The 23,853-nt window shown below is 38.6% G+C and overlaps 1 protein-coding gene across 3 annotated transcripts in view; it reads right to left on the bottom strand.

Annotated features, from left to right (window-relative positions):
* Positions 1 to 23,853, bottom strand: part of SLC35G2 (solute carrier family 35 member G2) — a 59,261-nt gene that overhangs the window by 24,068 nt on the left and 11,340 nt on the right. Inside the window, exon 1 of one of the 3 annotated variants that reach the window (XM_033131809.1) lies at positions 12,334 to 12,895. The exons of 1 other annotated variant lie outside the window; for it this stretch is intronic. The gene's annotated coding sequence lies outside the window, so the exon portion shown is untranslated. Of the gene's footprint in view, positions 1 to 11,904; positions 12,292 to 12,333; positions 12,896 to 23,853 lie in introns of those variants that run through there. One more of the 3 variants, XM_033131810.1, reaches the window with a different exon arrangement.

Genomic DNA, 23,853 nt, shown 5'->3' with positions numbered 1-23,853 from the left:
TGAAGCAGTGGATTTATCAATTTGCATGAAATATGCCATTCTTGATGAACACATATTTATGATCTACCACTCACTTTCCCACTGTCTTTTTAAATTTAAAAAAAAAAAAGCAGAATCAGTTTGCTGTGAATCAGCACCTTTAAATTCTGCTGTGCTGGGTGAATCTGTTCAGAGTGGCAGCGAGTCATTGCTAGAAGGGGGAGGGGCAGGAATAAAATGATCCTTTCCTATTTCTGTGATCTTTTGTCTATATATCTAAGTGGTTAGTTAAGTCACCGATTAGGTTAGATGCTAATTAAATGTAAAACGGTTTACAGGGCTGTTCTGATATCCTTGTTAAAGTTGTGCCTGTTGGTTGCTTAACCTTTACCTAACTCTCATGAGAGAGGATCAAACAGCCCAACTGAGTTCAAAGAAGCCTGCCAACCCCCCAGGACTTGTAACAGTCCCTGAACAAAAAAGGAGCACCCGGGATCAACAATCTAGTCTCATAGCCCTCAGACACTACATATACCACCTGCTCACTCTTGCTCTGTTCCTGCTGCTATCCATGAGAAAGCCAAGCTTGAAATCCCTCTTGAGGCCACGACTTACAGAAAAATGACAAATAAATCAGTTCAAAATTTTAAAAATTTAATCATCTCTGATTCTTTACCCTATATACATCACTCAATGAAATTACAACTCAGTCACATCTCCCCATATACCACATTTTATTAAATTTAAATAAGATAAAGCAATTTAAAAATGGTGATCAGATACCATCTTGTTTCAGACCAAACCATAAGTCAAATTTTGAATGAAACAGACAACACCTGGTTGGTTAAGTGGCATACCTAGATTTACTAAAATTACTCCTTTCATGAATATGCACATATATGTAATGCTACTGCAAAGTTGAAAAGAGACTTTATGAAATCCCATCACTGCATATGAACAAGCAGAACTGTATAATCCACCTCAACAGGAGTTAATTTTACCAGCAACATGTATCAAAATTTAAAATGTGTGAACTCTTTAACCTAGCAATGCCATTTCCAGGAATATCCTAAGGAGATCACTAGTAAAATACATAAAGATGGCATGCAAGGATATTTATCATGGCTTCTTTGCACAATAAAAATTGGAAATAATAACTGTCCTTTAATGGGGGACTGGTTAAATAAAAACATCAATGCAATATTATGCAGTCATCCAAAAAGATAATGTATGTGTATATATATATATATTGACATAAAAAAAATCTTCGTGTTACATTGCTAAGTAAAAAGAAAGGTACGAAAGAGTATTCATGGTATGATTCTATTTATATAAGACAATTTACATCTGTACTTGGGGATGGTAGAATTTCAGTTATTCAGTACGTTCTTCTTTTTACTTTTTACATTTTTTTCTAAATACTGAAGGAAGTATTTACTTTAAAAGTCAGGAGGAGAAAAATCAAGCTATTTTCATGAGAGGAAAAAAACCCATTAGTCTGTATTTCAGTCAGACTAGAACAGTAGTCCAGGAAGCCAAATGTAACTTGTGCTTTCTGTTGGAAGGAAAACTATGGGTAAAAAGACCATATTACAGAATCGATGGTGTCTAGAACCCAAACCAAAACAGGTGAAACACTACTCAAACTAAGGAGGATGCCTTTATCATACACAGTGTTTGAAAGAATTAATCCATTGTGCATGTGTGTGCATATTACTATATTTTCATGACTAACAAAAAATAATGTGGATTCCAAATGGCAGCAGAGAATATAATTATCATTGGTTTTTCTTAATAAGTTACCACTCGGTAAGTCTTCGTGTTAATGTGAAAAAATCTGACCTGAACAGATGGACTTCATGCCGTTTCCTAAAACACGAACAGATTTCTGATCTTCTGGACCAGGAAATGAAATCAACACTAAAACAACAGACATTATGATCCATCTCCTAGAATTTCTATGTCAGAAGCTGCTAATAAAAGCAACATTTCCCTTTTTAGAACTACAGCACAGTGATAATGTTTCTGTCTTAATGAAAAGTGCTCTTCATACAGTAACAAAACATGGTGGGTTATTTGTGGCTCTGGAGGTGCTGGTTGAGTGATCTCCGAAACCACACCAATACTGGAGGAATGTTGTTGGCAGGTGGCAGCATGTGGCTGCCTCCACCCTTCATTCTCCAAGTTTCTCATGGAAGACATATCCCTGAGGGCTGCCGCTCTGCCTAGTCCAATCTTCATCTCATTAGTCCAAGGGCCGCTTTTCCGTGAGCATCTTCACAGGAGCAGTTTTACAGTAAATAAATGCCCTTGGGTTTAAAGACCCAATAAAGGGCCCTCTGTCAAGTAATTAGCAGCTTTGCGGGGTTTTTTTCCCTGCGGCACCGCTTTCTAGCTGTGTAACTTCTGGCTGTGAGGAGGCTGGTGGGGCCAGAGGACGGGTCTGAGGAGGAGTTGGGGCCAAGGAGGTGGCCCATGACATCGGGAGATGGGTTACATAAAGGAAAAACAAGCAAATAGTTAAATATGTTGAGGATAATGGGAGCCAGATTTCTCACCATTAGAGAAGGAAGTTACCAATACAAAAAGGGCGGAGATTAGAATGAACGCTGTAGTATTGGAGTGGAATTGGAGATATTAAACTATGGGTTTTAATATAGATGAATATATAGAAATAGAGATGTATGTGTATATGTGTTTGTTAGTTTCTTGGTTCTATCTGCTACAAAGACCTAAAAGCAATGACACCCCAGTAGCAATGACCTTACCTAGCACCCAGATCTCACATTCTACTAAAAGAAACCAGGGCTCCTTAGAGAAACAGCTTTTGAAATGACTGAAATGGTTGGGGCAACAAAAGCACAGGATGAGCCTAAAACATCTTCCACCAGAAAGTGCTCCAGGAATAATATAGAGATGTCAAGAGAACACAAGAACCAGCTTGACTGGGATTCCAATGGCCAAATCTGTGACAATGTCAGCATCAAAAACAATGATGATAGTAATGGGTTAAATCCATTAAATAAAACAGAAACCCACAAGTTCATACTGACGTAAATAAATGAATAAACAAAGAAATAAAAAGAGAAGAGAAAAACAATAGAATTCCAACTAGTAAATGTAAAATAAATGTTGGAATTGGAAATATTTCCATTTGGCAATCATGATAGTAATAATACATTTAAGCAAGAATCATCATAAAGTAAGTGAATGAAAGTTTGTTGGATGTTTACATAGTCTCAAAGTATCTCCCCACTAAATGCTTATTAATTAAAAGGAACAATAATTACAATGGAGAAGTTATCACCTTCACCAAGTTATCAAAGTTAACATCACCAGCAAAAAGACAAATCAATATTGTCTCAGGTACCCTAAGAAGAACACAATATCACTTTTATCATTTGCTGCCAAAAATGTATAACTTGCATCTAATCATGAAGAAACATCAAACAAAATGAGGAACAGTCTACAAAACTAATGGCCCCAACTTTAAAAAGTGTCACTGTCACTAAAGACAAGGGAGGAATGAGGAACTGTCACAAATTAAAGATTAAAGAGATATGACAACGAACTGCAATTTATAATCTTGGATCTGATTCTGGACTAAAAATTTTTTAAAAATATGTTTTCCAAAGAGTAATTATTGAGACAAGTGGCAAATTTTGAATTAGGTCTGTGGATTAGATGGTAGAATTATATCAGTGTTAAATTACTCATTTCGGTGATAATACTGTGGTTATGCAGGAGAGAGTCTTTTCTTTAAGAAAAACATTTAAGTATTTAGGGGTAATTAGGCATCACATCGGCAACTTATTTTCAATGAGTTTAGAAAAAAGAGAAAGAATATGAATAAATGACAAAGCAAACATTGTAAAATGTTTACAACTGGAGAACTTGGGATGAAGGATATGTGGGAATTATCCTTCACCAGGACTTTAAATGGATTATACATTTAACATTCCTATATATTTGAAATTATTTCTAAATAAAATGAAAAGAAAATATATTGGGGATAACAGTATCTACCTCATAGAGTTGTTGGGAGAAGTACATGAGTTAACAACATGTGAGGTGCTTAAAACAGAGGTAGGTACATACTAAGTGCTAAATAAATGTTAGTGATGATGGTGGTGGTAATGATGGTAGTAGTTAGTGGTGATGAAGTTCTGAACTTGAAACCATAACTCATCTTGAATAAGGACAAGCAGACTCTGACTCACTTATTTATTTTCTTTTTAGATTTAATTTAGAAATTGAAATGATACTCATTTGCACTTGAAATGCTAACAACATTATTAAACTTGTTTATTGCAGTTTAAGCACACAGTGTTCATGTAGAATATTTTATAAACTGGTGTCCTCAAGCATAAACATGTTAGTAATATTTTTTAAATAATCAAGATTCAGTTTTTGAAAAGTAATTTCACCCTTCATTAATTTAGGCAAAATGGTGATAATGAGAATAGAAAAATCATACATTCATATGTGTATCTACTTTTGCATATGTATGTCTATTTTTATATATACATATACAATATATACATTAGTATGTATGTATTTAATATAGGGTAACCCTCTACAATACTATAATAACATGCATAGAATTGAGACTTGGAAAAGACTTTGGGGGTTATCGACTCCAATTCCTTTGTAAGTAACTATATCCCTCTACAGTATTCCCAACAAAGAGTACAGTTTCTGTTTTAACATCTGTTAACAGGAAACACTCCTTCTCAAGGCAGCTACCGGGAAGTCACTCTGATTGTTAGAAAATTTTGTTTTAACATTGAGTCAAAATCTTTCTCCATATAATTTCCAGAGGCTGTTCCTATATATTTCCCCTGGGGTCAGTAATTAATTCCCTCTTCCACAATGACATTTCAATATCAGGAACTACTATTTCCTACCCTCCTCATCCCAGATCTCTCATCATGAGTTTTCTCTTCTCCAAACAGAAAATCTCCTGTTTTTTCAATTACTCCACGTAAAATTGTGGGTTTCAGTCTTCTCACTATGTTAACCACTCTTCTCTGAACATATCCCAGTTTCTATAATTTATTGAGGAGATTCTGTTTCTATGAGGGCAGCCATTCTGGCAGCCTCATGCATTCATGTTTATTCCTTCATTCAGTGAGTATTTACTGCGTTCCTACGATGTGGAAGCCCTTATGCTAAGACATTATGAGAGATAAAATTAAGAAGACGTAAGCTGTCTCTTAAAGAACTTACATGTTCCATATGGGAGAAAAAGTATATGGTAACAAGTGCCACAAAACAGACACAAGTGCTATACATTAAAGGAAGGAAATTATACAACTAAATATGTATTTGTTTTAACATCAGAGCACTAAAGAGCAAAGCAAAAGTAATGACAATTCCAGACCTGTTTTGTTTGGGGATAGCATGAGAACTGGTAAAAAGCAGCACATTGGGATTTAAGCGACATTAAAAGAGAAACTCCAGATTAGCATTACCACACAGATTCAGTAGACACAAAGTGTTTATATAGTCTTTTTACCCTTAAGAGCTGACAATAGGATCAATAATCTTTTGTCCAAAGTGATTTACATGCAACTTTACAAAGAGGAAAAAAAAGACTAGATTACTACTCACCAGGCTTATACCAAGTTCATATGATTTTACCAAATCCCACAACAATCCCAACCGGGTAGGAACTAACATTAGTCCCTCTTTTTTTAAAGAGAGAGAGAGAGAAAGAGAGAGAGAGAGAGAGAGAGAGAGAGAGAGAGAGAGAGAGAGAGAGCGCGCTTACAAAGGTGCTTACTATGGAAGCAATGCTTCAAATCCAAGCTGTCACCTTACAGCCCAATTTGAGGCCATAACTGCTACCAAACAAAGCATTCTCTGGCAAACTCCTACCCACATCCTCACAATCTTCCTGGTGAACTAGTTGAAGAAGTCTCTCACTGAACAATCTGTCCTCCTCTGGGTTCAAGAACACTTTCTACAGGGCTCTGTTATAATGCTTGACATACGGCATCACTGAGTTGTGAGTTGTATATGTAACACTAACCCCTGATAAAGTGTCACTGCTCCAAGAACAGTATCTTCTTCTTGTTATCCCCAGGTCTTCCAGCAATGCCAGACTCAACAAATGCTTGGAGAATGAATGAGTCCTCTAGTATAGCAGGCCTGCTTTTGAGAAAGTCACCCTCTTAATCAGAGATCTCTAATTCTCGGTCTAATTAGGTATGGTGCAGAGCTTTGTTTGGTTGCCACAATTCTGCAAACTTAATTCTATCTTCTATCTCCTAACTCTAACTTCAGGGAATCCAAGAAGTAATGTGTGTATCTGGCTTTAGTTCATCACCACCGTCAGCAGCCTTATTCACCTTTGGGATACTCACCTTCATGTAGAATAATGGCTCAGCCAGTTACAGAGACGAGAGGCAAAATAAATGGGAAATTAGATTACCTAATATTTCTGCTTTCCTTCATCAAGTTCTTAAAGTTCAGTAAAGTTGCTGATAGTTTGGGATGTTAAATAAAAGGAAAGGGATACAAAGCAAGTGGTTTTGATAAGTCAGGGAATGATTAAATACTTTAGTAAAGATGACAGGCATGTAGAATGAGTTCATGTATAATTATAGCTATGAAATAGTGTAAAGTAGGCCCATTGATCACATATAATTCTACTACGGCACTGACTATAAGAAAAACAAGAGAGAATAAACAATTTAATATGTATAATACTATGTACATGTCAAAATCTGAAAATTACATATGTATGTTAACACTTATAAGGCAAAATAAAGTTTTGATCCACAGAAGATAAAAGGCTCTGTGATCTCAGCTCATCTCTGACATTTCCCTGCCAAGTAGAAGGGTATTTCCTGTGTCCAGACTAGAAGGTAGAGAGATGAAAAGTTAGGAAGGAGAAGGAGGCCCTAGCGTGATTATCATTCTCCTTCCCACACCCAGGCAAGTAGCCAGCAGACAGTTACTGTTAATGCAACACTTAGGTTACTTGGAGAATCTATTGCTAAGGGCAGAATGGCAGGAAAAAAATGAGTGGAGAAGGGTCCTTTGCCTGATTTTATAATCAAAATAATTCAGGAGAAACATGAAAAAAAGAAGAGGAATATAGCAGTGTTGCCTAACATTCTGGGACTGATACTTATCAGAGTTTTTAAGAATACCATCCATGGTGCAAAGGTGGCCTCAGCAAGGAAAACGAAACAGACTCTGATCACCAGCAGAATATTTAAAAATGCCCAGAAAAAAAGAGGTCCTGGTTAGGATATTATTAATGCCATCACCTTTGTCCTCAACAACAAATTCCAATCCCAAACTGGAAGAGTATATTTCTACTCAGGTCACCAAGAAACAAAGACTCCTCAAGCACCTAATAACTGGGGAGAGTCTATTTATTCCTCATTATAATAAACCACAAACTGTCAGGCTGCCAGATAGACCAACAACGGCTGAGATCAGCTAGGAGATCTAAGTATGGACATCAGCGCTATCCAAGTTAAAAGGTATTAGGGAATTCAGCTATCCTTTTAAATTAAAATATGGTGAAAATGATAAACTCCCATCAAACTTATATTTGATTACTGGATTATTTACATCTATACATAGTCTCTTTACTTCATTAAGTCTGTGTCTTTGAAAAGACTCTATATAAAAGCATGGAAAAAATATGATTAATTAATCTGTTAATCTCCCCCAAATACCATTTTCTCATATGACGGAATTCACTAACTCCCAGTTCTAATAGCTAAAACAGAACTGTCAGCCATATTAATTTAAAAAATCAGCCAGTGTTATCACTGCCTCTCTTTAGTTTGGGTCCCTCTGCTTACAACTACCCGCCCCTTAACTAGAGCTCATTTGCAGGTTTACCAACACAAACAGGCAAAGCCTTTTAGATCCTGTTTAGAAACAGAATTGGTGACTATCTAAATACAGTAAGAATCTAGGTTCTAGTCCTTAGTAAATTTAATTGTGTTCTTTCTCTCGTTAGAGAATATTTTTATAACCTTGGGGTGGGGAGTGGGGTGGTGTTCTAAGTATAACACCAAGCAAGGTCAAACATCACAAAGCAAAGATCAACAGATTTGACTCCCTGAAAATTTAAATCTTTTGTGCACAAAAAAAGGAAACTATAAACATAATTTTTAAATGACAAACTGAAAACACCAACAACAAAAGGTCAACTTTCGTCCAAAATGGACTCTTAAAAATTCAACAAAATCGGGCAAAGGCCATGAATAGGTAATTCACAAAAGAAGAAATACAAATAACCAAGACATGGAAAGATTTCTGTAAAAGTCACAGAAGCAAAAATTAAGAGTGAAATACCTGTTTTGCCAGGAAAATGGAAAAGGCTGATTATACGTAGCATAAGTAAGTAAAGAATCTAGAACAGCATGCACTATTGGTTGCAGAGCAAATTGTTACAAGATTTTTGGAGGGCAGACGTATACCAAAATATGCATTCTCCCTAACCTATCAACTTCATTTAGGAATTTATTCTAAGGAAATAACACCATTACACAGAAGTATATTTGAAAAATGTTCATTACAGCATTGTTTTTATTATTCAAAAGTTGTAAAATCTAAATGTACTTAAATTAGATATTTATTAATTCAATACTTAAATGTGTCAGATGGGAAGATGTCCATATCTTATGTGGAAAAATAAAAAAATAGATATAATATGATTCTATTTATAATACACCAAATTTAAGATGCACATTTTTCACATTTCTTAAGTCAAAATGCATCTTACAATTGATAATATCTTATATTCTATGAAATGTATGATTATGATTTTAATAGTCTAAAAGTATTTATTCCAAATTTATATTTGTGGTTATCAGTGGAAAATGGCTTACTAGAGGGCTTTTATTTTCTACTCTGGTGTTTACATTTTTTATAATCAGCCATACTCTATAAAAGTAAAATTATCCCCATTTGGCTGTTCTAAAATGTTTTTAAACCCCAGGAGGAAAATACTACAGAATAGTTTATCAATGCTCGAATAACCATTCTTTCAGATTTTGGAAAAAGTTATTTTGATCCATAATGGATGTCAAAAAACAGTGTTTGTTTTTTAAGGCATTTGACCAGCGTGTGCGCATTCTCATGCACCTCAGTGATATGAATTCCTTAATTTGGCTAAAAAGTAGACTTTGTTATATTTTCTTTCATCTATAAAAAATACTCTAAAGAATAGCTCCTTTTAAAAAGCACTGCATACTAATAGTTAAAAAATACTACAGACTAAACAGCATTTTAAGTAAAAACATTTTCAGTAAGTATTTAGATATTAAATATATCACATTAAAGGGTTCAAACATGTTATTCCTCATAGAGGACAAGCCTATGTATATGTGGGTTGAACAAAAATAATTACTTCTTACAAAACAATCTTCAATAGAATTTTATATCTAGTAATGAAATGAATTTAATTGAAAAAGGAAGTTGGAGTATAAACCTAGAGTTTAAAATGTAATATTTTATAAAATATTTATTATAGAGGGGTGAAAGACTAATGTAAATGACAGAAATTATAAAGGAAAAAATATATATGTGATTACATAAAATTGAAATTTTTCTATACAATGCAAAATATCATAAAGTTTAAAATGAAAAATCAAGAAAAAATTGCTACATATGTAACCAATTGCCATAGTATACGAAGAGCTCTTACAAATAAGAAAAAATACAAGCACATTAATAGAAGAATAAGGATATGAGCTCACAAAACAAAAAATAAGTATAACCAATAAATATATAAAAAGATGTTCTTTCCTGCATATCTGGTTGGAAAATACTTTTTAAAGTTTGATAAAACCTAATAACCTAATTTTGGTGATAGTGTGGGGATACTGACATTCTAATTCAGTGTGTATAATTGTACATATTGGTACACATTTTCTGTAGCCCAATCTGGAAATAGTGTTCTTCCAATAAATATTTCTTGAATATGCATTTATCTGGCATTGTTTAGATGCTGAGAACATAATAAAGAATAAAACAGACAAGAAGGGGAGACAAAATAATTGAACAAATAAATGAACAAATTAGTATATCAAAAAATAGAATGTACCTACCTGCTAAACCATCAATTTCATTTCTAGGAATTTGTTCTAAGACTATAATCAGATAAGCATACAAATGTTTGTTCAAAAATGTTATTTGCAGAATTGCCTATAATAGCAAAAAAAATTATAAATGCATAAATGTTCATTACTATCAGATTGTTTAAATAAACTAGGTTCTATCCATTACTTAATGATGGTCCATTATTTAACCCTTAATAATGATGACCTAGTTTTATGTATATTGGTTGAAAAGACATGAATGATAAATTATATAGTGAAAATGAACAGAAGATCGGTCCATTTAAAATGCATGTGTGTTCATCTAAAAGAAAAAACCTGTTTACAATGGTTTTCCCTGGCTTTATGCATCTCTATTACCTAAATTTCTTACAATGAGCATATATTCTGTGAGAGAAAAACTGTAGATATCAATGTTTTGAAAGTAGATATGTAATCTTTAAAGAGTTCACAAACCATATAACCTCAGTATATTTGAAAATGTCACCGTTATGATACATCTTAGTCATATTTTCTTCAGATTAAAACTTTCCATAAGATTATCTAGTTATTGTTCTGTATTAAATTTTTCATTAACTGTTTTTAATTTCCTTCAGGAACATCATTTTTGCATAAATATCAATTTTACATCTTCCTGGACTATCTTTGTTCTGGAATTAAAATACTGTACGTATTAACACTTAATTGCTCGGCAAAATGCCAAACACTTTAATGCAAAGGCCCTGTAATTTTGGAACAAATGATTACGAAAATTGACAATTCTGCAGAGTTCAGAAACACTAGAGATGTGAAACAATAACGATGGGTTACAAAAAAGTTCTGGAAAAATGTGTCACTTTTAGTGTGTGATGGCCTTGAAAACAGAGCAGTGTATTTATATGTGCGTTATGTTTGTGTGTATATACACATACGCACATCCTATATTTGCATACATGAGAGTCACGCTCACGGTTGTATACTTGCATGTGGGTAATCAAACCTCTTACTCATATGCTTTATCTGCACCCCCAAGGCAAGCCACGTTTGTCTTCACTATATCTCCAGGAAACCAGCATCGACGCATCTGCAAAGGGGGTCAGTGTCGGACTGGCTCCACTCTGGCCACCTGCCTTGGAGATGGGCTATTTCTGGCAGAGTAGAACTGCGAGGCCGGCCGCGGCCGGAAGCAAACCCACAACAGAACTTGAGGCACTTCAGCACCACGGACACGGGCAACCCCAATCAAAGTCCTTTCCCGCGGAAGAGCTAGCGGAGACCGCCCTCTCCCCAGACGCCCCCAGCCCTCTCCGCCTGCTGCATCACTATCTCGGGGCCCTCCTCAGTGCTCACTCAGACGCGAGCTGTCCGCCCCGCTCCTCGCCCAGCCCAGCCTAAGATTGGACGGAGATGCAGGTCAGCGCGGCGCCCTCACGAGCCCAACACCAGTCTCCTTCCTGCTGGTCCACTCCACCCTTCTATCCACTACTCCTCTCAAGGCCAAACCGGCGCACGTGGCGTAGAAATGCTACAACGCCCAGAGGCTGGTCAGGGAGGGTTCGTGTGCTCCTCTCGGGGACGGGGGGAGGCCGGGTGGACTTGTCCTGCGCCTCCAGCCGCCACACTCGGCCCTGGCCTGCCTGTCCTCCACCACTCCTTGCTCTCCTTTCGTTAATGATTTCTACAAACCGTTTCTTCTCCACGAAAATCTCAACCCATATAAACTGGCGTTCAAGAATCATAGACATGAGGCAAGAGAGTAAAGGAAAATACTAATTCTTGGCCATATTTCTAAAACCATCCAGCATTCTTAAAAGTTTGTATTTGAAATTGATCCCATGACGCCATAGGGACTCACCCTTTTTGGGTGGGCTTCTGGGCGAGAGGAAAGCAACAGCCCCTGGCCTTTATCATAGAGGCGGGGGAAGGACCAATATATGTGATGGTGGCAGGAAACGGGGGGGCGTGGGGGGGGGTAGCGGCCGTCGCTGATACTGATCCTACCGACCCCGCGTCCTGGGTCTTCAAGAGAACAGCGCAGAGAAGTGAGGTCCCCGCGCCCTTTCAGGCGTCGAGCACAGTCCCCCGCGAAGGTTTGTGAAAAGGGCAGGGCGCTTTGACCATGTCCCGCCCAACCCAAAAAGAGGGACTCTACCCTTTCGGTGCGACAGCTAAGAGTGGGTGTGTGGGGTTCACCGCACTCTCCTCCTCCTTCCGGGTGGGGCGGCCCGGCAGGCAGGTCAAGATCCCCGTTCGCTGCTGCCGACAGCTTTCAGGGCCCGGTTACCTGCGTGTCGCGGCGAGGAAGGCGCGCCGGAGCTCCGGCCAGGGCTGCCAGCTGCCGCGCGCTTCGCCAGGAAAACCGCGGCTGGGGCCGCTGAAGCCGCCAGGCGGGGCGGGGAGAGGGGCGCCGCGGGTGCGGGCACTGCGCCTGCGCTCTCTGCTGCCCACCTCCCAACCGCTGGCCAGTACCTGCGTCGAAAACCGCGGGGGGCGCCCAGGATTTGCGGCTGGACTGAGGGACTTCCCCTACCAGCGCGGTGGGAGGGTCCAAGACGCCGGAAAACTGTGGGCCAGGGGCCTCTTTAGCCTACGCCCTTGGAGAGAGCAGATTTGAAACCGGGGTGACGTGGTCTTCAGGAAGGGGGCAGGGAGGCCGCCTCAGTCCATTTCTACCTGTCTGTTTGCATTTAAAAAAGCGCAAGTCGATTCTTGATATTTAAAAATATGTCTTAGCATCGGTAAATCATGGTCCGGAAAGGTCTTCGAGCATCTCGGAGTCCACCTGGCATTTTACCGATCGATGAAGTCTCTGAAGGAAGGGTCTTGACACTGCAGAGCTGGTTCCTGGACTCATGTCGATATACCCCAATGTCATGCTGAATGAACAGTCTTTTAGGAACAGACTTGGTCATCAAAACAATGGTCTAGATGGGTCAAGAGGACAGGCAGGAAATCCAGTACCATAGACCAGGAAAGAAAGTGTGAGCCCAGAACCAAGGTGCTGAAAAGATAGGATGTGACTGCTGGTTTTCCCTCTGTCCCTCCAGATCCACCCTCCACCCTACTCTGTGACTCAGGGCTGACCTTTATGGACTACATCAACTGTCCCATGGCTTTCGCTTGGTTTGGCCAATGGAAGACACATGCAGGAGATTACAGAGCAGGATATTATTCAGGACCTCCAGCTACACCCCTAGAGGGCCACTCTGTTAGCAGTGGCTATATTCTTTATCTGAAAGCCATTACTTCAATCCTGTGGCCCTCTCCTATGGTTCTCTCTTGGTTCTGTTGATCACTTTCTGTTTATCACTCACTGTTCCTGCCCCATCAGTCCTGGGGGTGGTAATGGCTCCCAGAGGTGTCCTTTAACCCTGACCATATCTTTTAAAACAGTGTCTTCATTAAATTCTTCAAGCAATCTTTTCCTTACCATTCCAGGAAACTAATAGATTTTACTTCATTGTGGTTGAGAAGGTTCATAAGAAAAAATGTGTGAAAGAAAAATGGGGCTCTTAAAAGGTGATATGTCTCCCAGAGTCGTCATGACACACAGTACCCTGGGCTCTACGTGGCCATCATCATGTTAGGTGGTGTCCCCACTGGGTCCCCCAGCCTGAGGGCACCAAAGATAATTTGAGTAGACCCAAGAAGGGAATTCAGACCACTCATAACTAATGTGTTCACAGACGGGCTGGGGATCGACTGAGTGTCCAGCAAAACAGAACTTTTGAATGCCTCTTCATGTGAAAAGACAATCTAGATCTTTGTGGAGCAAGTGCTGGTACACTCCCAAAAGCAGGTGAACTGCTTTTGAATGAGTCAATATTCTTAGGACATTTAAAAGAGTCCTGGGCACAGTGTCTAAAAAATGTGTTTAGGGAGGAGTTTCTGAGTAAGGTGATTGTCCATGAGAGTCTCCACCTGTTTCTATAGAAAAACCCAAAGAATGTTCCCAAAGACAAGGGGGAGAAAAGGCAATAGAGTGAGTGAGACCTCTAGCACTCTGTAGCACCTTGGTCTAAATCCAGGACCTGACTGTTTCTCTAACTTGTAAAAACAACCAAACTGGTTTAACTAGTTTAATTATTTTTCCACCCACCTCCCCACCCCCCTTCAAAAAACACACAGACAAAATAAAACAAAACCCCGAGGCACTATCTTGGCAAACTTAACTAAAGGGAACTCCAGGAGTAGCTGTTTGCAAACAAAATTAATGTCCAAGCAAACACTCTGTTTGTACCAAATACAAATGAGACCAGAACAGAAAAATTTACATGTATTTCCTCAGCCTTTCACCCTTTGGAAGAGGAAGGATCCTTTGTTGTTCAGAAAGTATCTTGGGCCTTAATCGTGCTGATCTAGATAAGGAGTAGAGATACAGAAGCAAAAGAAGCCTCAGAAGGCAAGACTGATCTACAGAGCTCACCTAGATTTTATTACTCTTGGAGGAAGTGGGAGAGGAAGACAGCCAGAAAAGCTTTGAGGATGGGAGTGAGAAAAACAAAGATCTGAGTTTAGGAGAGAAGTTTTATGGGAGATTTGAGAGAGTGAGACTAGGGATTTAGCACAGCTGCCATTCTAAATGACACTGAGAGATACTGAGAAATGGGGAAAGGATTTTTAGATGTTATATGTAATAAATGGAATTCTTCTTTCATGCTATAATACTGAGGACTTTTTCTTGCAAGTGTCAAAAACTCAAACTCAAACTGATTTAACTGAAAAATCCTTGGATAGATACCTTCAGGTATGATTGGATCCAGGGTGCAAACAATGTCATCAGGACATGGTCTCTCCTTCCCTCTCTGTTGACTTCAAAGAGTTTATTCTCATGTGGTGATTTTTGTCCCATCTACCCATCTTTCTCCAGTGTTCAACTTATATCATCCTTATAGCTAACCATTCCAGTAGAAACAGAGGACTTATTTCCAAGTAATTCCAATAAAATCTTGAGATTATGTCTCATAAGCAAATTCTGGATTTTATACTGAACCATATGCCTTAATCTGAGGACAAAGAATGGGGGAGGGGTCACTCTCCAAAAGAAAATCAAGGTTCTGTTATCAGAAGAAAGCATGTAGAAATAGGCAGGTGAAAAAAGGACATGTTCACTATAGGTATTGCTCGAAGAAACTTCAGTTAAGATTTATATTGCCTTTTAATTCTTTTAATACTAGACTAGTGTTTCTTTTGAAGATGACATCATGTTGACATGAGCAGCAAGGCAGCCGAAATGTTCTTTCAACCTAAAAAATAAAGTGAACTATCTTGCTGTTCTGATAGAAAGAGGCACCGGAAAAGATTTTTAAAATATATTTTGTTTTGAGTTTCTGTATACACACAGCCTTTATTTAAAAGACTTCTTTTGTGACCTGCAAATAATTCAGATCCCTGAAAGCCCAAAGAAGTTACTAGACTTCCTGATTACCATTGTAGAAATACTTCTTTTCCCCATCAGCATCACCATGACACTCGCAATCAGACAGAAAGTGAGTGTCAGAAAGTACTTGTAGCACTCGGTGCTAAACAACTAAGAATTGGTTTGTATGCCCACACAGGAAAGCACACTAACACCCCATTTCAGGAGCATTCAGACCTTTTTTAACCTCAAATACCTGACACACAACCACAAATCTTGAAATAGGTGAGGTAACTTGCTATCTCCAAGTTCAAGCACTCGCCTTTGTCTTCAAATTGTGTATGAAATGAAGGGCACCACATAAGCACAGATGTTTTCCCCCAATCAATTCTTTCTTCATTACAATTTACTACTCTATTGCCACATGTGCTCACTTCACCACTTATTAGCTCTGTGCTTCAGCTTCTTTATCAGGAAAGCAGATAATAATAACCTACTACACAGGATTGTAATGAGGGTTAAATTAATTAATACATGTAAAGTGCTTAGGACAGCGTCAGGTACCAAGTAAGTACTAAATTGATTTTTGCTATTATGATTACAGGGGCCCAAAAGTAAATCCCTCTGGATAAGTATAATGAGTGAAAAAGTCTAGATCATGGAGATCATGTCTGAAGAGCATGTTGTATAAAGAGAGTATCTGCTAATTCAGTTTCAGAGACCATAAGGAAATGTGAATCCAGTGTTGAAAGATCTATTTTTTAAATGGGGGGTAGGAGTCTTGATGTTTGTGTGAAAATTTTTCATGGTTAAAAATGGAAATGCATTCATAATTTAAAAAAAAAAAAACCTCGACAAACTAGGAGTAGAAAGAAACTATCTCAACATGATATAGTTCACATATGAAAAACCCACAATTAACATACTCAGTGGTGAAAGACTGAAAGCTTTTCCTTAGGAATAATACAAGGATGCCCACTTTAACCACTGCTATTGAACAAAATGCTACAAATTCTAGCCAGAGCAATTAGGCAAGAAAAAGAAACAAATGGCATCCAAATTGGACAGGAAGAAGTAAAATGATCTCTCTTTATAGATAATGTGAGTTTATATATATGAAACCCTAAATACTCCACATAAAAATTAAAACTAATAAATGAATTCAGCAAAATTGGAGGCTACAAAACCAATATTCAAAAACCAGCAGCAATTATTTTGAATCAAGGAACAGATGGGGGACTTCCCAGACAAGAGGCGCTGAGGGAGTTCATCACCACCAAGCTAGTATTACAAAAAATGTTAAAGGGACTTCCTTAAGAAGAAGAGACAGGAAAGATAAAAAGTACAAGTAATAAAATGGCTACATATCTATCAACGATTACTTTGAATGTAAATAGATTAAATCAAGGGACATGGGGTGGCTGAGTGGATGGGAAAACAAGATCCTTGTATATGCTGCCTACAAGAGACTCACTTCCGGTGGAGGGACCCACACAGACTGAGAGTAAAGGGATGGAAAGAGATATTTCATGAAAATGGAAACAAAACAAAAAAAGTTGGGGTAGCAATACTTATACCAGACAAAACGGACTTTAAAACAATGGCTGTAATAAGAGACAAAGAAGGACCCAGTAATTTCCTTCTGGTATTTATCTGAAGAAACCCAAAACACTAATTCAAAAAAAAAACCATATACATTCATATGTTCATTGCAGCATTGCTAGTAATAGCCAAGATATTGAAGCAACCTAAGTGCCCATCAATAGATAAATGGATAAAGAAGAAGTGGCACATATATACAATGCAATATTAGTCATAGAAAAGAATGAAATCTTGCCACCTGCAGCAGCCTGGGTAGACCTAGAGGGTATTATGCTAAGTGAAAAAAGTCAGACAGAGAAAGACAAATACCATATGATTTCACTTATATGTGGAATCTAAAACACAAACAAACAGGACAGAGACAGACTCATAGATACAGAGAACATTTTGATGGTTGCCAGATGGGAGGGAGTTCAGGGGGATAGGTGAAAAGGGGGAAGGGATTAGGAAGTACAAATTGGTAGTTACAAAACAGTCATGGGGATGTAGAGCTTGTCATACGGAATATAGTCAGTAATATTGTGGTGACTATGTATGGTGTCAGATGGATGCTGGATTTGTCAGGGTGATCACTTCATAAGTTATATAAGTGTCTAATCACTATGTTATACACCAGAAACTAATATAATATTGCATGCCAATTGTAATTGAAAAATAGAAAATTATGAAAAAAAAGAGCTAAAATTTGATATGTACCCTTCTGACTCATAAACATACACTAAGCTCATATGTAAACATAAGAGGAAGTTAATTATTGTGAAAATGTGGAAAGGACCTAGATATTCAACAACAGTACATCTACACAGTGGATTTGAAGTAGCCATTAAAAGTTATCTTGTAAATATTTGTTAACATAGAAAGGCATTCATAGTATGTTTTTATGTGAAGAACAATTTTACTTTATATGTATATGTGGCTACAGCCTAAATGTTTACATGATTGCTTCTAAGCATAAGTGATTATTGTTTTAAAATTTTCCCTATCTGTATCTCCTATTATTTATAAAATAATATTTCAGAATCAATTATAGTACCCCAAAAGTAATAAAAGATATTTCATTTAAAAAGTTCTACTTTTGTTCCAAAAAAAACTAAAGTCAGCTGATTTCTGTATACTAACAATGAACAATCTAAAAAGGAAATTAAAATAACAATTCCATTTACAATAGCATCAAAACAAATAAAATACTTAGGTATAAATTTAACCAAGGAGATTAAAGACTTGTACACTGAAAACTACAAAACATGGCTGAAAGAAATTAAAGACATAAATTAATGAAAAGACATCCCATGTTCATGGATTATAAGGCTTAACATTACTAAGATGTCAATAAAACCCAAAGAGATCTGCAGATTCAGTGCAATCCCTATCAAAATCCCAATGATGTTTTTGTAGAAATAGAAAAAAACATCCTAAAATTCATATAGAATCCTAAGGGACTCTGAATAACCAATCTTCAAAACGAAGAACAAAGTTGGAGGTCTCACACTTCCTGATTTTAAAACTTACTGCAAAGCTACAGTAATCAAAATACTGTGGAACTAGCATAAAGGCAGACATATAGACCAATAGGATAGAATAGAGAGCGCAAAAATAAACTCTTACATATGTGCTCAAATGATTTTTTCGACAAGGGTGCCAGGACCATGCAATGGGAAAAGGACAGTCTTTTCAACAAATGATTCTGGGAAAACTGGATATCCACATGCAAAAGAATGAAGCTGGACCCTAAGCTTACACCATATACCAAAATTAACTTAATAGTGATCAAAGACATATATAAGAGTTAAACCAAAACTCTTAGAAGAAAATATAAGGCAAAAACTCCATGACATTGGATTTGGCAATGATTTTTTTAATTACACCAAAGTAACAGGCAACAAAAGAAAAGATAAATTAAACTTTATGAAAATTAAATGTCTTTTGTGTGTCAAAAGACACTATCAATAGAACAAACTGGCAATCCATGGAATGGGAGAAAATGAGGATACCCCTAGGGAGAGTCAAGCACATGCCCAGGGAAGGTTATCTCTGACCCCACTTTTCTTGCTGGCACTGTGGATCCTCCTGCTGACTGGCTGCGACTCCCAGAGGATTCCCAATGCAAGTAATTTGCCTGCAGCTTTTGACTACAATGTCACTTTGCTGCCACCATGGCAACCCTGTGTCCAGATCAACTAGCACCATCAGCTACTTTCTATATCCCTCAGAATGCATGCAGTGGATCCTTTCTGTACTATATACCCTTCCATTCTATACAGGTGTACAAACATGAGTAGAGTCAGGAGTGTCAACTCAGCCCTCACTCTGCCTTATATATGCCACATTGCACTTTCACTCTGCTTTAGCCATCGTATGTTGCTGTAGAGCCACCCTGTGAGGCTTTTCTCTCCCACATTTCCAAACAGACTGAAATCCAAGCCCCGTCTACTTTTAGCTTTCTCCACAGTCTATTTTATAGTATTACTGGAATTTCTGCCTGGAAGGTTAAAATCATAATACAAGAGTCTGTCTCCTTCCTCCCCACTATCTCTTTCTTCTCCTTTCTGCACTCAAATAGAAAATTGAGCTTTGACTCTTTTTTTTTTCTCATTAAATTCCTTTTTTAGGAGTCCCAATCCTTCCCATCCTTGTGGTTGGTAGATACCTTGGGCTAACTAGAGAGGTGATATAGGTCATATACATAGAAATGCAAAAGAGAAGAGTATGTTGATATATTCTTTTAAATTAAGTAAAATGGACTGACTTGGGGCAATAAAGGAATATAATTGCTTGCGTAACTGAACAGTCCACAGTTTCAGGCCAGGCTTTATCCAAATGCTGAAATAATGGGATCTTGACCCAGTTTCTCTCTGTTTCTCAAATCCACTTCTTCATTGTTGGCTCCATTCTTGGCAGGCTTTTCCCTTGTGGTTTCAAGATGACTACCAGAGGCTCTAGGACCCACATGCTTCCTTGTTCACATGAAAGGGAGACAAGGACTGTCCCTTTCCCACTTGAACCAAAGTCTGAACTGTCTGATTGGACTTGTCCTTCCCTGATCCAATCATTGTGGTGATTGGGATGGTGTTTATTAGCTTAAGATAAACACCATCTCTCATATCACACATCCCATTCCTAAAGCAGAAGAGGGGTAGCATCAGGTTCCCCTGAAGACCATTGACCATGTGAATAAACATTAGATACCATTACCAAGAAAAGGGGGTACATGTGCTGGGTGGCCAAAGACAGAAATATCCACTACCTCCAATGTCTACCAGATCTGATTAGACTTATTGCTCAACAAGCATTTGTTGAACAAAATACTAAGAAGGAGGAAGAGGAGGTGGAGGAGGAGGAAGAGGAAGAGGAGGAAGAGGAAGTGGAGGAGGAGGAGAGGAAAAATAAAAGCAAAACAGAAATAACTTAATTTAGCAACTCTTTCTCACAGTGCAAATCCTTTCTTGGTCTGGGGAATTTATTTTAAAATAATATCCTAGTGTCTGTACTTGATACACCAGACTCCACCTATCTCCTGGGAGCCCTGGGCCACTTCTTCCATCAGTCTCTGTCCTTGCCCTAGGACTTGGTCTGAACCCTGATCCCTAGTCAGGAGCCTGTGCCCAACAACCCCTGCTTTGTGGGCGGGCTGCCAATCTCCATGTCCACCTCTCCTTAAACATCATTGAAGTGCTTCATAAACCACCTTACAGCTGAAACAGAGTTCTCTCTAATTTTTATCACTTTGATTATTGCTACATATAATATTAAATACCCAACATGAGCAGCCTCATCTCAAGTTTTAAAATGAAAAAAATATTTAAGGATTAATGGAAAAAGAAGAGAGAATTTTGCATATAGGGAATTTGGTGGCAGTCTGGCTGTTGTCCTTCGCCTGTGTTTAGAAAGGACAAAGAGAGGTGACAAAGTGAAAATGTAGAGTGACAAAAGTAGGAAACTAGGGTGAGCCCCCTTTACCCCCAGTACTTCCACTGGGCCTGGCCCTGGTGATCCCCTCCTCCCAGCAGACACCCTCCTTTTTTTGTAGGTATTATCACAGTCAAATCTAAGCAGAGAGAACTATGTATTATATATATTATTATATGTAATAATAATCCACATAATAAAAGTTAGAGGGAGCTCTGCTTCAGCTGTAATGTGGTTTATGAACTACTTTAATGATCTTTAAGGTGATGTGGACGTGCAGCCTGGCAGCCTGCCCACATGGCAGGTGGTGTTGGGCACAGGCTCCTGACTAGGGATGGAAAGCCTGAGTTCTGTTGTTAGCTGTGCAGTTGTGCAGCTGTGTGACCTTGAACAAATCAATTAACCCCTCTGGACCTATCAGTTTCTCAATTCTAAAATAGCAGAGTTAGACTCAATAATCTCTAAGCCTTTTTTAGCTCCAGCATTCTAAAATTTTCTAAGAAATCAATTTTGTTTTTAACAGTTGACAAATGAAAAGTTATCAGTGAATGTCTAACTATTACATTGTTTTGTACACGTGAAAACAGTAAAAAAATATATTTTACTGAAAATTTAAAAGTCAAAAATAAAGAAAGAAAAGAAAAATTATCAGCGAAGTTATGTTTTTTAGAGCAGGAAAGATCACCAGGAGACACACATTCAGGCTAATTGGGGTAAAGGAAGAGGTGCAGTGTAGACAAGAGGCTGCAGAGTGATCAGGATTGTAGAGGATAAGATGCTGTGTGTGTAGAGCACGCTGGAAGCTGTTAGAATGAGTTTTGTGTGAGCGAGAGTGGCTCTATATTGACATGCGAAAAGAACTTAGCAGGCAACGCCCAGGGAACTGCCCACTTGCCCTGGTAATTGGGTATAACCAGCTACACCCCGAAGGTCTGCTACTGAAGATAAGACGACGTCAGGAAGGCACTCAGGACTGCATAAGAATTGAGGACTTTTGCAGCTCAGAGAGCTGGTCTCCACTGAGAGGTGACCACGCTGCCACTCAGCTCTGAGAACTCTCCACCCTACTCTGCTCTGCTCAGACCAAACCTCTGCCAGACTGAGCCCCCGGACCAGCCACCCTTCTTCACTCCACCAGGACTCTGATTGACTTTGGGACTGGTTCATTACTCTATTTTACCCAATTATTGTATTACTTACTCTGTGTGCTTTACTGTTTGGTGTATTGATGATTGATGTTTGAGTAAAGAGCATATTGAAAGTCATTTAGGATCTGGTGTGCTCTGTTCTTCGCTTGTACCACAGCTACCCATGGAGACCTCAGGCAGTGCCAGGGAGATCCTGGAGGCCTGAGATTCTTTGGGGTGTTAGTCCCCCTGACTTGCACAGACTGTAAGCCTAGCAGTCGCTCGTGACACTGCAGTATGTTCCTACCCTCCTCTCAAGTCTCCAGTGAGCCTTAGATAGCATATGTACAGCCTCAGGAGGCTGTGTGAACTGAATTGCAAGAATCTCCATGCCCTCTGGCCTGGGGAGAGGTTGAATATTCTAGGTTCACAGGATTTCCTTCCTCTGAAGCTCCTCCAAGGACCCACCATCTTTGTTTCCTAGAGGAAGGTCCTAACTAGGATGGAGCACCCAAGGTTTTCTCCCATGATGCTTAAATTAACATAGAAAGCGTGAAGTAACCACTCTCTCTCAAAATCCCACTAAAGCAATTGGGAAGGGATTTCTTTTCTTTCTTTTTCTTTTTTTAAAGACAGAAATCCACAAGGACAAAAAGAAAAGAAGAGCAGACAATAGTAGCTAAATTTTGGAAGTGAAAATACCTGGATAAATACAAACTGGCTTAGCAGACTCCAATAAACTGAATCTTAAGTCAGTGTTGGTGAAACATGTGAAGCAGCTTGATTTACACTATAAGCCCCCAAAAGGCTCAAGAATTGGCATCACCTGCTACCCCTGGAAGAGGGACTGAAACAAGTGGTTGAGATAAAAGGGACTGATTGAAAGTTCTTTTAAGAAGCTGTCAGATTCCAGATGCCCTTCCCAATTCTCACAGCAGGGTAGCTACCTCTCCCCCACCCTAGTGGGAGACTGAGAGGCCTTGCCTCTGAGAGTAGAAAGGAAAGCTTTTTGGAGAAGGAAAATCTGAGGGTCTGCATTGGGGAACATCAGACACAACTGAGGGTAGGGACATCCATATGGAAAAGAGGATGTGAATATTTACATACTGAATTTTGAAACCACCAGCACTCTTCTCCTTCTCAGCTCTCAGAATTCTGGCAGCCAGGCCTGTACTGTACAGGGGACTGAAGGATCCTTCTCCGAGCATTCTGACAAGCCCACAGAAGACTTCAAAGTTCTGACGTGGGCATTTGCTAACTGATTGACCCTGCTAGAACACAATTGACAAGCCCCAATCCATGTTTTCAGAGCTTCGAGTCAGCTTTTTTTCCTCTTTTAATATATGAATTTTTTTTAACTTTTATTTATTTTAAGTGTGCCTTTCTAGGACTCATCAGCTCCAAGTCAAATAGTTGCCTCAATCCAGCTGTGGAGGGTGCAGCTCACAGTGGCCCATGCGGGAATCGAACCGGCAACCCTGCTGTTATGAGCATTGCACTCCAACCAACTGAGCCAACCGGCTCCCCCACTAGTCAGCTTTTTATGTCCAATCCTTAAATGTGAACAGAGGCCAAAGATTACCAGACATCTGAGGAAAGCCTCAGAGAGACCAGAACAAACAAACTGATATAACTGAGGAAACAGCCTAAATAGGAAGAAAAAAAATTTTTTTAATCACCAAAATTCTGAGATGGATATTACATTATTGAAAGAGGAAAGGAGTGTGTTTATAGAAAGGAATTGAGAGAACACAATGGGAGCCCTTAAAATTTATAACATAATAGTTGAAATATAAAAAAAAAAGCTCAG

Source organism: Rhinolophus ferrumequinum, chromosome 17, assembly GCF_004115265.2.
Source record: "Rhinolophus ferrumequinum isolate MPI-CBG mRhiFer1 chromosome 17, mRhiFer1_v1.p, whole genome shotgun sequence".
NCBI lineage: Eukaryota > Metazoa > Chordata > Mammalia > Chiroptera > Rhinolophidae > Rhinolophus > Rhinolophus ferrumequinum.
Note: the sequence above shows the minus strand (reverse complement) of the source record. Positions and strands in the feature narration are given on the sequence as shown.